We start from the raw sequence: 15,873 nt of genomic DNA on the forward strand, positions 1-15,873 counted from the left end.
TAATATTTTATATGTACAAAGCACACTCTAAGTTACTGGGTTGACAAAATCCTTGAGTGCAAGAAAGCATATTGCATTTGTTTATGTTTCTTTGTTTTTATCTGCTTAATTTTTTTCCCCCCTAAATGAAAGGTTAGACTTTTCATATAACCGATCTATTTTTGTCAAGGGCATTTCTGAGAGTTCTTGGTTTAGAAGACCATTTTCTTCCATAAAGCTTTCTGCTTTTAGTATTAGCTACAAGATATGCCAGGGAAATCATTTTATCTCAGTTTCATAAAATATGTTCTTGTATAGATAGAGACAGCTTTTCTTACCTTGTCATCCAGTTACCCTTTTTGGACACATCTTAAGATTTATTTATTGATTCAGAAATTCATTGTATGTTTCCTTAATATTAAGTTGATGGAGGAGGACAGTATGGACAGAGCAGATTAATGCATAAGGGTTAGATGTATCAGAACTTGCCAGCATCCAAGAAAAGTGTAGTGTTTGAAACTTTTGACAGTAAGGCATTTGAGGGCTGGAGTGTGTGTTTAAAAATATTAGTAGCACAGGGTATGCATAGAAAAATGAGCTAAGATCTTGCTCCTGCTAGGAACTTACTTATCTGTATCTTAAACATGCACTCGTAGGACTCTTCATATCACACAAGTAAGGTAATGCTCACAGTTCCCCCTGAGCTGTTCACTACATCCATGTTATGTTGGGCTAGCTAGAGATTGTCGTCAATATTAAGACACTTCTTTTTGAATCTTGGGTTACAAATCAACAGAGGATCTGGTGCTGTGCCTCAGAGTAGAGACCACAAATATTTTCTCATAGTTTACCATTTATTTAAAATATGGGTGTAAGGCATGTCTTCTGTACCGCCCCCCTTTGTAATGGACATGTGTGTGAACACACCTGTAGTGTTTGTTTTTACTTGTTAGGTATGAGCACCACACTTCTACCCACCATCCTAAATGTGTTTGATCACGGTCCTCCTCTTGCTTTTCTGGGCAGGCTCAAACCTGATGCTGACCAGGGGCAGGAATTCCATCCCTGTCAGCCTGCTGTTCCCCTGACTGGGTGCTGTGTCACCTCATGGAAGCCACCAGGAGAAATCCCTTGGTCGGGGTCTCTTCCTTCTACTGGGGTGAAAAAGAGGGCAGTTGTAGGTAGTGTTGACCCATGAACACTTGCTACATAGGCCAGTCGTAATCCCAGCTGGTAGAAGATCAACTACTTGGCTTGGGCCCTTGTGCTCTTGAGCCCCCAGGTCGATTTATTCTCTTTTAAAACCTTAGAAACCTTCTCTATAGGATCTCAGCTTTTGGCCTTCATCCACATTGCTCTCAAATTCTTCCCCTTTTCCTCTTTCTCTTGTAGATCAAAACTCTGCAGCTTCTTCTTTCTTTTGATGCTTATGTCTTCATACTTTTTCACTTAAACTTTGTTTTGTTTTTTAAATTACTGAGTATAAACAAATGATTTCTGCCAGCATAATATATTTTAGAAAATATTCCCGAACATATGTGGCCATGTCAGTATAGATATATATAACTTAGCCTAACACATTTCCCCCAACTTCAGTTTACAAATATACACCCCATCACCACTACCCAACAAAATCCAAATCAAGCAATAACGTAATATTTATAAATCACTGAAATGGGAGAAAATAAGATAAAGAAATTTATGAAAATAATTGAGATCACTTTCATACAGCTATTATTAGTATGCTTCTGTAAATATGATCGTCTTTGATAGTTTTGCAGATCCTACCATCCTACCGTGGTAGTTTTATCTCTGACTGGAGATTTAGCTGCTCATTTAGTGAAACATTGCAGAGTGAGCCCTTCCTGTGTGCTAGGCCTAGATCTAGATACCAGGCACACAGGACATCATTAACAAAGCAAGGTCCTGGCCTTCTAGTGGGGATTGTTTGAAAATAAAGGAAGTGTGGTTGTGCCTTTGAGGGGTTCAAGGCCTCGCCTAGGTTCATGTAGCAAGTTAGGGAGGGTGTGAACGTTGCATCCTAGATGTTTCTACATCAGCAGTTTTTCTTTTGTAGTCTTGTTTATCAGTTCTTTCCACCTGTGCACCTCTGTAAAAACAGAGCATGAAAAACTCAACTACTTTGACTGCTTGAGGTTTTTTTTTTTTTTGAAAGTTCATCCAGAGTTTACGTAGTATTCTATTTTATATCTTTGTTTTCATATGATGTAATGTCCCTCCTTTTATCTTTACATTCCAGGAAGATGTTTCTTGTTTACTCGATGCTTCAAGGATGTCTTTTCTTTACTGCGTGACCTAGCTTCCTGGTTTGTCCTGGATTGAGGGGACTCTTGGGATGTGTGACTTTCTTAACATAGAGACAGTGCTGGACCATCCTCCTGGTTTGCCTGGGACTGAGTGGTTTCCTGGGTCTGTGGGACTTTCAGTGCTTAAACTGGGCAATTTTCAGGCAAAATGGTACTTGTTGGTCATCCTTGATTGCATACCAGAAGTGGGAGGGGGCTACATTTATCTCAGTTTGTAGCACATCACAAACATGCTGGTACATACTCTTAGAACGTTCTACAAATAGTTACATTTAAATTAGCATGATTATTATTTTTTTAAATAGAGAAATAAGTTTGGCTGCTGATATTTTATCTTGCTTCTTGTTGTTGTTCAATTGCTAAGTTGTGTCCTATTCTTTGTGACCCCGTGAACACAGCACACCAGGCTTCTCTGCCCTTCACCATCTCCCGGAGCTTGCTCAAACTCATGTCTATTGAGTCAGTGATGCCATCCAACCATCTCATCCTCTGTTGTCCCCTTTTCCTCCTGGCTTCACTCTTTCCCAGCATCAGGGTCTTTTCTAATGAGTCAGCTGTTTGCATCAGGTGACCAGAGTATTGGGGCTTCAGTTTCAGCATCAGCCCTTCCAATGAATATTCAGGGTTGATTTCCTTTAGGATTGACTGGTTTCATCATTGTTTTTTAAGCAGAGAAACAGGGTATCTAAATAAGTTTGGCTGGTGATATTTTGTCTCACTTTTAATGTTAGTTATTTTGGAGAAAAATATGATACGGCCTTTGAACTATGATAGTGCATAATTGATAAATTGATTTTAGGTATGTATTCATGTTTTGTACCTAAATAAGATACTTTACTAGTCAAGTATCTTATTTATCTGTACTGCAGAGAAAGTCTCTACAGTATATGTGTGTTTGTATTTGTGTGTATTTTCCTTCTGTGGTGAGAATTTTCAATGAAGGGAAGAAAATGAACTTAAATTTATAAAGAGATAAATACAGTTTGTAGTAGGGAGGGGAAGAATAGCAGCTGTGTAATTTAGTGTTGAGGCATGGGTTGCTGGACCCTGACAGTCCTAAGTTTTACCCCTGTCCATGTAAGCAAGATGCTCTTGGTTGAGTTGCTTAAACTCTCTTAGAAGCTGACTCTGAAGGAAAGAGCTTGTTTCTTTGGGATTAAATTTCTGTAGGTTTCCAAACACCAACATCAAATCTTCAGTGGAACCTGGAAAGAAGGAAAAAAGAAAATGTTTATTGGTTTATATTTTAGTTCTGTTAAATCTCTTCTGTGTTAGTTGTGAAGAAAAAATATACCTCCAGTATACACTCGGAGAAGGCAGTGGTATCCCACTCCAGTACTCTTGCCTGGAAAATCCCATAGACGGAGGAGCCTGGTGGGCTGCAGTCCATGAGGTTGCTAAGAGTCAGACACGACTGAGCGATTTCACTTTTATGCATTGGAGAAGGAAATGGCAACCCACTCCAGTGTTCTTCCCTGGAGAATCCCAGGGACAGAGGAGCCTGGTAGGAGGCCATCTATGGGGTCGCACAGAGTCGGACACGACTGAAGCGATGCAGCAGCAGCAGCAGCAGCAGTATACCCGGGGAACACTATTTAACCATTTGTACGTGTTTGGCAAAAATGTGTATTTCTTACCAAATAATCAAATGACAACAAACACAGCAACAAAAATCAGTTATTCATTGACTACTTATGGACATCTTAACTTTACTCCTTATAATTAACTTATAAAAGTGGTCTATCAGCTGGTATTGTCAAAGTAACAGATGCAACCAATCCCCCAAATACCAGTGCTACCAAAAAAACCAAAAAAAACACAGAAAAGAAAGAAAAAAGACTTGCTTTTTTCTCAGGATACTTACTCATCAGTTGAGTCAATGAGTGGGGAGTTGTCCTGCCCACCATAGTCACTCAGAGCCATGGAGAACTCACCCTCCCTGGATAGTTTTGAATCTGGAGTTCAGAGTTTGGAATGGACACAGTACAGTTGGTTTCTACATACATCTGAGCTGTCCTACCCACCTCTCACTTATTAAAGAGGAGACTGGGTAGTTAACCCTTTCATGTCTTCACTGGCAAAGGGCAACAAATAGTTGGTGAACTGCTCTGACGTCCACCACATCTGGAAATCTCTATTTGAAAATGAGGGACAAGAGACTAAGAAAATTTAAGTAACTTGATCTAGAGCATCCTGCTTGCAGGTGACAGGACTCAGTGCAGATTTTTTTTTGGGGGGGAGGGTTCTGTTTATTTGGCCATCAGACTTCCCTATTGGCTCAGACAGTAAAGAATCTGCCTGCAGTGCAGGAGATGCAAGTTTGACCCTGGGTCCGGAAGATCCCCTGGGGAAGGGAATGTCTACCCACTCAGTGTTCTTGCCTTGAGAGTTCCATGGATGGAAGAGCCTGGCGAGCTACAGTCCATGGGGTCACACAGTCAGACATGACTAAGCAACTAAGATTTCCGTTTTCATTTGCCAACACCATTTGGTATGTGGGATCTTAGTTCTTGCCCAGGAATTGAACCCACACCTCCTGCAGTGGAAGTTTGGAGTCAACCACTGGACCACCAGGGAAGTCCCTGTCTCTGTATAAATTATCATTTTTTCCCTTTATTGAAAACTCTCAGAAGAGAAGGAACACACACATAGATACAACGTAAGTTGAGTAACTCTACCAAAAGAGTAATTTTCTTTGTACAAAGTATGCCTCAAGTTATTTTCAATGTACTTTAATTAAAATTTGCCTGTCAGCTCTTTATAAGTGTTATTGTAAGCTGAGCACTAGTAGGTCTGTGGGACCAGGGGTCAGTGTATTTAAGTGCTGAAGTAGATTCTCAGTTCATAGGACTTCAATCTGAGCATCTGATTAAGGTTGTTCAAGCTGAGCATGGGATGTGAAACATTCTAGGTCACTTGACTTTGCTTCATCCACCTCTTTAATTCTCCCATATGTTTCCCATTTGGTTTTCTAATGCTCGAGACCATTCAGGATAACACACAGTTCTCATGGTCACCATACTTTCAGTTACTTAGACAGACAGAGTTGGACAGAGTAGATTTCTTCAGACTTGTGTCTCCTTATTGATGCTTGGTTTAAGTTTGCCAAACATCCTTCCTATCCTTTGGGTAATTCTTACCCTCTGGTTACCTCTTTTGTGCTTCTACTGGGCAAAGGTATTTAGGACTTTAGAGCTACCGAAGGTGTACTGAACTTTTAACTATTTAGCTAATGTTTGAACACTTGTTTGTCCAGTATAATTACACCTATACTTAGTAGGATTTCCAGCCAAGGACAATTTCAACTTGACTGCAGTTAGTTAATAGGATTTAAAGATAGAACTCTTAAAACAAAACTGGAACTTCTCCATTTTCATGCACATATATTTGGATGAATCATCATTGTGGTCATCATGACAAAGCAAATCATAGTATAGCAGTGAGGACCATTAAAAACAGGTAGAACAGTATTTAAATCCCTAGTTCTGGGAAAAGTTTTTAATTCAGGCTGAGCCTCATTGTTCTTACCTATAAAATGATGACATGGACAGTACCCAGTGGAGTCACATTATCAGAAGCACATTTACCTTAGAGGAAATTGTCTCCCCGTCCTCAGCATGAATGAATGTTGTGGGTGGTTCCCCATGCTATATGGTTTCAGAAGTGCTCCAGCTGAGCCGGGCTTGAGTCTTTTCAACTCATGTATTTTGATAGAAGTTCTATATTTAAGAGAATGCTCTAGAGGTGAGTGTTTCCATGTGGATAAAAACTAAATTCGTTCAACACTTTAGTTAGAATTATGTGAATGAAATATAAAGATTGCCTTCTTTCTTCCGTGGATAACCCTGACAGAATATCTTCCAGGTCTTAGTTCAGTGGAATTTAGGTTTTAGAGGAGGAAGAAAGCCACCAGGTGGTGCCAGCCATTTTCTGATGCAGAAAGAAGACAACTCAGCTAAGGAATTTCATCCGGGATACCCTTAATAGTTTGGGATCTCTTAAGGCACTCAGCCATCTGCCTCAGATTTAATGTTATTAAGTACTTTGAAATTCTTGAGCTTTAAATCCCTATGGAGAAGACTCTGTCTCTGGCTTGTGATCTGTCATGCTACATTCTTAGCTGATTGGAGTTTTGTATTTACAAAGGAAAAGTAGTTGCCTGTAGTGATCAGCTGTTGCTTTTTTGCACAGCCATTTCATTATGCAGCAATGTTTAAGTACCTACTCTCAGGGTAGTAAAAATTTGGTTCAGCAAATTATTGTATTAAAATCAGTACAAACAAATAATGCTTGGTATTTAGTAAGATATTCTGCTCTGTAATCTGTAGGGAGAACAAATCAATGTTTCCCTCTTTTATTTTGGAAGGGGAAAAAAAGGCCCTGGAGGATGAAAAGATCAGGTAATTATTAATTAACCCATCTATCCTTTCACATATTAAATGCTTCCTTCCGGAAGCGATGTGGTCTGCTGGCTGTAACCTCAGACCCTGAAGGCAGATTGCCTGGGTTTGAATCCTTGCTCCAGCATTTCCTAGCTGCCTTGGATACAAGTCCCTTGACCTCTCAGTCTACAGTTATCCCATCTGTTTTGGGGGTAAGAGGACCTAGTTTGGGGTTGTTGTGAGCTACGAATATGAAACGTTTTTTTTTTTAACAGAATAAATGCTCAAAAGACATTGGTGACCATGAATATTGGTACTTTGATCCCAGTTGCTACCTAGCATTATTTCAAGGACTTTCAGGGAGCCAGAGACCCCATCCCAGTTTCACTGCTCTACTGTGCCATTGGTGGCAGAGCATCATTTAACAACCCAGAACATCCAGAGCATGATCCCCATTTTGCAGAGGAGGAAATGTTGCTGAGAGTGGTTAAGTGACTTACGAGACCAAGCAGCATCCAGCGTCTCAGTGTTGCTATAGGTGTGCAGTGCTGCACAGTCTAGGGTGAAGTTTACCTTTTCATCTACTGTTCACTTGAAACCATATTGTATCCGGGCTTGTTGCATCCTAGAATGACACTAGTGTTTAGTCAGCCCCTGGTCAACTTTGGAGCTTCCTGTGAGCGTCTTGAAAACACTTTTACATGAACACTACCTTCTGTTCCTGTTAGGATGAGGCTAGCAGCTGCTGCATTTATAGCTGCCTGATCTCCTGTGCCCTCGCTCTCTGTGTATGCCCACAGCCCAAGTCAGCTTCTATGGGTTCAGAACTGGCCAAATGAAGGGCTTAAGGTTAGTACTTCTGATCTGTAGCTTTGATTCCCAAATTTTTCATAAGGAAGATTTATGTTTGTTTGTTTGTTTTAATCACAGCCTTCTACTTACTTTTTATCTTTTAATTCAATAAGGAGGGCAAAAGGATTGGATAGGTTTTGCATGTAATCTGTCTCTAGGCCATAAGGTCAGTAACATATTGGGTGATATCATAAATGATCTTGGAAGTAAGATAGCAAAGCTTACCCTTTGTAAAACACGGTGAGCTCTGAAGCTTGCTAGAAGGAAGGAAGGGTGGAATTATGGAGAAGCATTTTGCTGTAGTCCAAATATTTCTTTCAACAGGAAAAAATATTAGGTTAAAAGTACACATGTATAAAATTCAAGGGAAAGAGAACGAAAAAGAGGCGAAAACAGGTGTGAATTTGTTTACTTGATTAAATAACCTTTTATACTTCCTCCCTTAGAAGAGTATAAATTGTGATGTTACAAATGCTGATATTATTTATTTGTTATCTCTTAAGAAACCCAGGAGGGAAAAATCAACTGCTTCCTCCTCTCTGGGAAACAGCTCCATAACTCAGGTCTGTGACATCTGTTTTGATGTTAGGGAAATAGTAATAAAAATTTGATTGAGGCAAAACATTTCTGTGGGTGGTGGGGAAGGTATGGGGCAAGATCTAGAAAGGTAGAAATAATAAAACGTTCTGCTGCTGATGTTTAAATATTGAGTTATTTAAATACTTAATTACCAGGATTGGCTCCCTTTATGTCTATATTATCACCCTAGATAATGATCTTGTTTTTGAAATGAGCCCCCGATGTCACTCAGGCGTTTTGAGTTGGCTCCCTTCAAGCCAGTTGTAATATGGATCGTTTGTTTTCCATATGTGAAAACACCCTTCACCTCCTCCCTCACTCACTCCTGGATAATGTCTGGACACATTTTTGATGAACTTGGTGGTGGTGGGAGATGCTCCTGACAGAGGCAAAGGATGCTGCTAAACATCCCACAGTGCACAGCAAAGCCACGGCAGTAGAGAATTATCCAACCCCAATGTCAACAGTGTGAGGCTTGCAGAGTCGGATACAACTGAGTGACTGAGCATGCACACAGTGCAGAAGGAAGTGTGAGATTTGGGGTTATGCCTTTAAGTAACCAGAGAGCAATATCAGATAGGAGCAACATAGCAAAGACCATCATAGATTAGCATGCTGACAAAAACCACTCTTATGTCTCTAAAGGAGAAAAAAGTATAGCATAAAGAGAAGGAAAATGACAACATGTTTTGAGTTATTTTGTGCTTTACAGTCATCTGTGGTTTTTAGGCCACAGGTAAATGCTCATTGTTGCCAAGCAGCAGGAGCTTGGCTGGAGCTTGGGTGAGCAGCTGGTTGCAGGAGCTGCAGATTTCATACAAGCAAAGGATGAAGACCCTGCTAGTGTGGTATTCCCTTGTGGTGAGCTGGAGGAATAGAGACAATGGTGGTCTGACTTTGCAGGTGTGTGGGTGTTGGAGAATGGGGCTGGGAGAAATCCAGGGGCCCTGTCTCAGCTATGGGAGGTTGTTGCATTTTCCCTCTCTTTCCGCTTCAGTGTTGTGCTCTGTCTTCTCTCAGCAGGCACTGCAGCTGGTGTTGACCTGAGGCTTGTTCAGCCAGCTGCTGCAGAAACACCAGACAGGTCCTGGGATGGAGGACGCAGGAACAGGGAGGCACACATCTGCCTTGGAAACTACATTTGCCTGGGATTATTCCTAGTAGGAAGTGGTTCCCATATCCCACCTGTGCTGCCTTGGAACTGAGATATCATGGTTGTTTCACAAGGAAACTGATCTGATTCCATTTTTCTGTGTGTGTGTTTTTAAAGATTTCATTTTGTTAATCATTTTTTATCAAAGTATAGTTAGTGTATTAGTGATCTTAATTTTTTCTTTGTTGACATCCTCAACCTCTGTTGCATTTTAGAGATCCTTTAAGGAACTAGAAAAACTGCAGGAGCACTGCGCTATGCCTGGAGAATTGGTTACCGTCAGTAGCTAAGGTTGTTTACTGTCCTGATTGTCATCTCTCATGGAGAATTTTCAGATTTTCCAATGAAAAAGTTATCCTTCTTTGGCTTTGTGATGTTGTGTATAGCTCCTTTTACCTCTTACATGGGACTGGATTCGCCTCACTTCAATCCTGGATCCCACAGCCTGCTCTAGGCAACATTGAGCTGGTAAACCAAAGGAATATGTACCTGACACTGCGTGGGTGATGTGGCAGAAGCCACCAAACTAGAGTGTCCTGATACTGGGCCCTCAGGTTGAGCAGCCTGGTTGTGTGCAATGATGTGGACTTCAGTTTGCCTTTCTTCTCTTCTTCATGATACCAATTTCATTATTAAAGAAGAAGTAAGCAAGAAGCCTAATACAATCTACAAGGGAAGAAAAGCGTGGTTGAACAGAAGGGCTGCATTTTGGTTTCAGGCACAAGGTGGGAGAGCCTATGTATGGTGCAGAGGGTGCTGAAATTGTAAATATAAATCATTAAATCTGCCAAGTAATGGTCTATAAATACCTAGTGTAAAAGAAGATTCTCATTTACATTTAAATAATGTAGATTTCTTAGGTTTTACTATAAAAATGTACTATTAATGCAAATATTATTTGGCAATGAAAGTAAATATACTACACAGAGTTATTAATTTGTTATACACAGTCATCTATTTTTAAATATTGGCTTATCATGAATGGTCTTTGTCATACTTATGAGCCCAATTTGTTAAAGTGGCAAGAACTAGAGACAGGAAATGGAGATTCACGGAATTAGAAAATGCATTAGGTTTGGATTGAAAGTGAATCTTTTTTGTATTTGTTTGATATAAACTAGCTTGCTGGTACATTTGTCATTGCTATTAAGAGGCCCATCTAACACTTTTCTCTTCCTGTCAAACATACCTGAACTAGTGAATTTTAGAAAAGTTATGACCAACCTAAATAGCATATTGAAAAGCCGAGACATTACTTTGCCAACAAAGGTCCATCTAGTCAAGGCTATGGTTTTTCCTGTGGTCATGTATGGATGTGAGAGTTGGACTATGAAGAAAGCTGAGCGCCAAAGAATTGATGCTTTTGAACTGTGGTGTTGGAGAAGACTCTTGAGAGTCCCTTGGACTGCAAGGAGATCCAACCAGTCCTTCCTAAAGGAAATCAGTTGTGAATATTCATTGGAAGGGCTGATGTTGAAGCTGAAACTCCAATACTTTAGCCACCTGATGCAAAGAGCTGACTTATTAGAAAAGACCCTGATGCTGGGAAAGATTGAAGGCAGGAGGAGAAGGGGACGACAGAGGATGATATGGTTGGATGGCATCACGGACGCAATGGACATGAGTTTGTGTAAGCTCCAGGAACTCACTTCAATTAATATGAAACAGGCAGGCTCAATGTAAAAGGATGGAAAAGTGTATCATGGAAACAGTAATCAAAAGAAAGCTAAGGTGGCTATATTAATATCAGATAAGGTAGGCTTCATAGCAAATAAAACAACTACAGATAGAGAGAGACAGTTTATAATAAAAGGATCGTTCACCAAGTTGATATAGGAATTCTACATGTCTGTGCACCAAACAACAAAGCAGCCAACCATGTGAAGCAAAAACTTATAGATGAAAGGAAAAATAGACAAATCCACAGTTATGGTAGGAGACTTCAACACCTCTGTTTCAGCAATTGTGAGAACAAGTGAGAAGATGAGCAAAGATATTGAAGAATACAGCAGCACCATCAACCATCAGGCTGGCATTTATAGATCACTCCACCCATCAAAAGTAGAACATGCATTCAAGTACCCACAGACCATATACCAAGATGGGCTGTATCTTAAGCCATAAAACAAGCCTCACCAAGTTTGAATGAATTGAGATGGTCCTTTGACCACGATGGACTCAAAAGTAGAAATCAGTAAGGGAATGAGAGCTCCAGCTATTTGGGCTTTCTGTTTTGTTTCTCTAACATATTAAACCCGTCCACACCACTTGAGGTCTCTGTCTAGATGTCTTTCCTCAGGTTTTCTGCTGACTTACTCATCTAAACTCTAAATTCACCACCATCTCAGAAACTTTGGTAGTTACCTTATCTAAAGAAAATTTGGGTTTCCCTGGTGGGTCAGTCGGTAAAGAATCTGCCTGCAATGAGGAGACCTGGGTTCCATCTCTGGATTGAGAAGATCTCCTGGAGGAGTGCATGGCAACCCACTCTAGTATTCTCCCCTGGAGAATCCCCATGGAGAGTGGAGCCTGACAGGCTACAGTCTTTGCAGTTGCAAAGAGTCTTACCTGACTGAGTGACTAAGCACACAAAGGAATTTTGCACAACATCGTCTGGCTACTATCTTCTTGACTTCACCACCCTCCATCAACTTTTGTATTAGTCTGCATTTTCTTAGTACCAGGTGGCTCAGTGGTAAAGAATTTGCCTGAAAAATCCCATGGATAGAGGAGCCTGATGGACCACAGTTCATAGGGTTGCAAAGAATTGGACATGACTGAACATGCATGCATGCACTTACTAATATCTGAAATTACCTTTTCTGTTGTTTACTTATTTATGAGCCGGTATTATACACAAGAATATTAGCTTCAGGAGACTTCCCTGGCAATCCAGTGGTTAAAACTCCATGCTTCCACTGCAGGGGTGTGGGTTTGTTCCCTGGTTGGAGAACTAAGGTCATGTATGCTGCATGATGCAGCCAAATAAATATATGTGTAAGTTTCAGAAAAGTAGGGATTACACTTGCTGTATCCCCAGTCCCAGCCTCTGGGGCGGTAAGTGCTGAGTAAGAATTTGTTGAATGGATTGTAGATTTCAGTCACCTAGGTAGCCACATATACTAGTTATCCAAAGATACTCTCTCTGTCACAGAAAGCCACTAGGGGTCTTGTGAAAGTTAATAAATAAACTCTTTACTGCATGCAAATGAGACAAAGAGAACTAGCCTCTCTCTGTTTAGCTAACCTTTGGTTCATATGTTTGTTTTCCCAGCTAAGGAAACTCTTAGGGGAGCTTGGGTTGAAACAGGACAAATGCTTATAAGCATTCAGAAGCCTGCAGACTTAACTTATGGAACAAGGCTGGTGGTTCCCTGAAGCTGAGTGTAATAATGAAGTAAAAATGGAATTTAAAAATTAATATTCTCTATTTTATAGAGCATTGCCAAGACTTGAAAATAGGTAAATGATTACCAAACAGTGGTTACCCTATCAAATAGATATTAGATATAGATATAGATATGATATAGATATAGATATAACAGATAACATACACATGCATATTAAGTGAAAAATCATTGTCAAGTTTTTGTTCCTTCTATTTTGAAGTTGGACATATGCTGTTGAGTAAATTGAAGAGATCATAATGCATAGGTTTGGGAGTTTGATAGGTCTAGGGACCCAGTTCTTGGTTTGTCACTGGTTTTGTTGGGAGATACTAGGAAAGTCATTTTACTCTTTCAAGACTTAGTTACATCAACCATAAGAAGGGGAATGGCAAAAGCACCACTGTAGAGTTGCTATATGTATTTTAATAAGAAAAAAAATAATGCATTTTTAATTTGTTCCCTTGACACTGTCGTATACTGGGTGAAAGTAGTGAAGTAGTAAGTAGAGATCAAGTTATCTCCCTCCCCCTGTCCCCAACCACATAAAAATAATCAGACTTGCAAACTCAACAGTATCCTTGAATGTGTGTCATTTCCGTCAAAGTGGATGGAGACCTAGATGGTTATATTTGAGGCACATCCTTTTCTTGATTGACAGTCATGGTAGTAAATATCAAGTACCACTTGTATGTCTGGGGTGGGGCTAGGCTGTTGAGGTACAGAAATGAACAAAAAAATTAGGTCTTGGGAGAGAGATGGTCAGAAAAAAAAGGACCAGCTACAAGGCATATAGTAATTGCTGGAACTGACTCTGTGGACTGGGCTCTTTTGTACCAGAGACAAAGGAACATACACCTTCCCTCAACAGTCTCCCAGGATGAGTGACCCTTCAGCCGATAAAGGTAGAGGAATCAGGCGGAGTTAACTTGCAGAGCAGAGAGGTATAGAAGAACACACATTCAGAGATTTGCTAGCAGTCTGGCTATGAAGAATTGCCATAAACTTGTTAGTTTTGTGATTTCCCAATCCCTAGGAATTTTATTTTCAATAGGTTTAGTTTTATTACATGTACTGAAAACACACTGAAAGCCTTTCCCCATTGTTAAAAAAAAAAGAATATCTGTTTGCTTCTCCCTTGGCATAATTTTTTGAAGACTTAACCAAATTATAAGGCATGAGGACCCTACAAAACCAGCTGCATTTGCAGGCACTGATGTGAGAGACATCAGTTCTGCCAATTAAATGTGGCGGATAGTGGATCTGCAGCGTGACTTATGCTGATGGCTGTGTGGTTGTTCCTTTTCTGTACACGATTAAACATTCCTCTGTGGACAGACGAGAGAGGTGCTCTCGAAAAGAGAGATGGTTAAGAACAACAGAGACCAAAAGGCATTTGGGAGTGATGACAAGAAAGTGGTAGAGACTTCTTGATAAATAACGGTATGAAGTCTTTCAAGGGAGTATTGGCACTATTACTGAAAGCAAGGTCCCCACAATTATTAGTCACCATTCACTAAGTCCAGGAGGGGATAAATGACATAAATTAGAATTCTGAGGATGTTCTCCTCACTGTAGCCTTGTGTCTCACATTGTGGTGGCAGGATTCAGATTTGCCTTTTTCAATTTCATATATGCAGTGAAGACTGATTACCTGCCACCTTTCTTCCCTCCCTGTCTTCCTTTCTTTAAAGTCCTTGCTGTTCAACTGGGGCATTTTATCTAAAAGTCCCATTCCTGCAAGTAGGTTTTCTTTAGTAGGTGCTTTTAAAATTCTCTCTTGCAAAAAATATTTGTGGAATTCTGTTTTGTTTCATTTTGCTTTCCTGCCCAAATCTTAAGACTAGGAGTCATTTAGCCTGATTTTTTTTTTTTTTTTTTTGGTTCAGAAACTTGTCATTCTTTATTGTGGTTGCATGCCAGCTGTCAGGAGTTAGAGGCCAATCTTCAAGTCTATTTTATGGATTAAGCATTCTATTTTGTGTGCTTTGGAAGAATGGCCAAGTCCAACAGTGTATTTGGTCCCAATGAGATGCTCTCCCTTTTTTATTTTTCCACTCCACACACTCCATTCTTAAAATTATATAAAGGAAGTGGAACTCACTAGCTTGGAATTTAATCTGAGCATTGTTTAGTTTTTATGAACAGGGATGCTACTTTGATTGTATAGGAATTTCTCCCCTGGTAGCCCTATTCTCTTCACAGTTAGAAAAGGAAGCTTTTAGCAAAGGAGAAGCTGAGGCTAGCTGGGAAATCCACACTTGCTTGAGGTTGCTCATTAAATCAGGGTTCAGAGCAATGGGCTAACTGACTCCTAGCTCAGTCTTAGAGGAACAACAATAGGAACACTGCTCTTCCACTTTGCATTTGTGAATTTAAGAGTGTGGAATCAAATGAGAACCAACCTCATCATTTTACACGAGGGGGAAAATCTTGAGGCCCAATTATTTGTCTAAAGATGTACATCAGATTATTGGCAGAGTCTAAATGCCAGCCTTGTTGTCACTTTAAAAATTTCATATAACCATCCTAAAACCATCAAATGCTGCCTTCTCTGTGGTTTTACGCACTTGTTTGGTTCAATTTAATATTATAAATCTCTTCATTGGTTATCACCAGATGTCACATTTGGGATTTGTGATAAACCATGGAATTATTTTCATCTCTTTATATTTTACTTACCCATAGTATTGAAGTAAGATTATATTCTAACCTTGATAAACTTTGGGCAAGTGTTCTGGTCTTTGATTACATGGGCGTATCTAATTATTTTTAATGGGTTGTGCAACAACATACTGTCACGTCGAGTGGACTCCGGGAGTTGGTGATGGACAGGGAGGCCTGGTGTGCTGTGATTCATGGGGTTGCAAAGAGTCGGGCACGACTGAGCGACTGACCTGAACTGAACTGAACTGATAAATTATATTGGAACTTGACTGTGTTTGTTAAGTCAGCCTTGTTGTATTCTTTGAGGTTGGTTGCTGGATCTCATATTGATATAAAGTCTGCCTTTGGGAGTCTTGTGGACATAATGTCTACTGGTGGAAAATGAGTATAGCAGCATATTCTCCAAGTATTGGTTTTGTGTGATTTAATATTTAGAAATATAACTGAATCATTTTTCTGTTTTAAAACATTTTCTGTTTGTCTAAAGAACTTAGTTGAACCAAGTTACGGGTTGGTGAAAAACGGAAACGTGCCAACATGCTGCCACA

General features: G+C 40.0%; 1 protein-coding gene and 1 long non-coding RNA gene across 15 annotated transcripts in view; both read left to right on the top strand.

The window, feature by feature from the left end:
• The window catches only part of MAGI1 (membrane associated guanylate kinase, WW and PDZ domain containing 1), a 643,759-nt gene that overhangs the window by 181,575 nt on the left and 446,311 nt on the right, over positions 1–15,873 (top strand). The gene's annotated exons all lie outside the window — the stretch shown is intronic.
• Positions 6,733–14,157, top strand: LOC129634839 (uncharacterized). The gene is made up of 4 exons (XR_008705938.1): positions 6,733–7,537; positions 8,044–8,103; positions 8,849–9,022; positions 9,143–14,157. It is a non-coding gene; the product is annotated as an uncharacterized LOC129634839 (long non-coding RNA).

This window comes from Bubalus kerabau, chromosome 20, assembly GCF_029407905.1.
Source record: "Bubalus kerabau isolate K-KA32 ecotype Philippines breed swamp buffalo chromosome 20, PCC_UOA_SB_1v2, whole genome shotgun sequence".
NCBI lineage: Eukaryota > Metazoa > Chordata > Mammalia > Artiodactyla > Bovidae > Bubalus > Bubalus kerabau.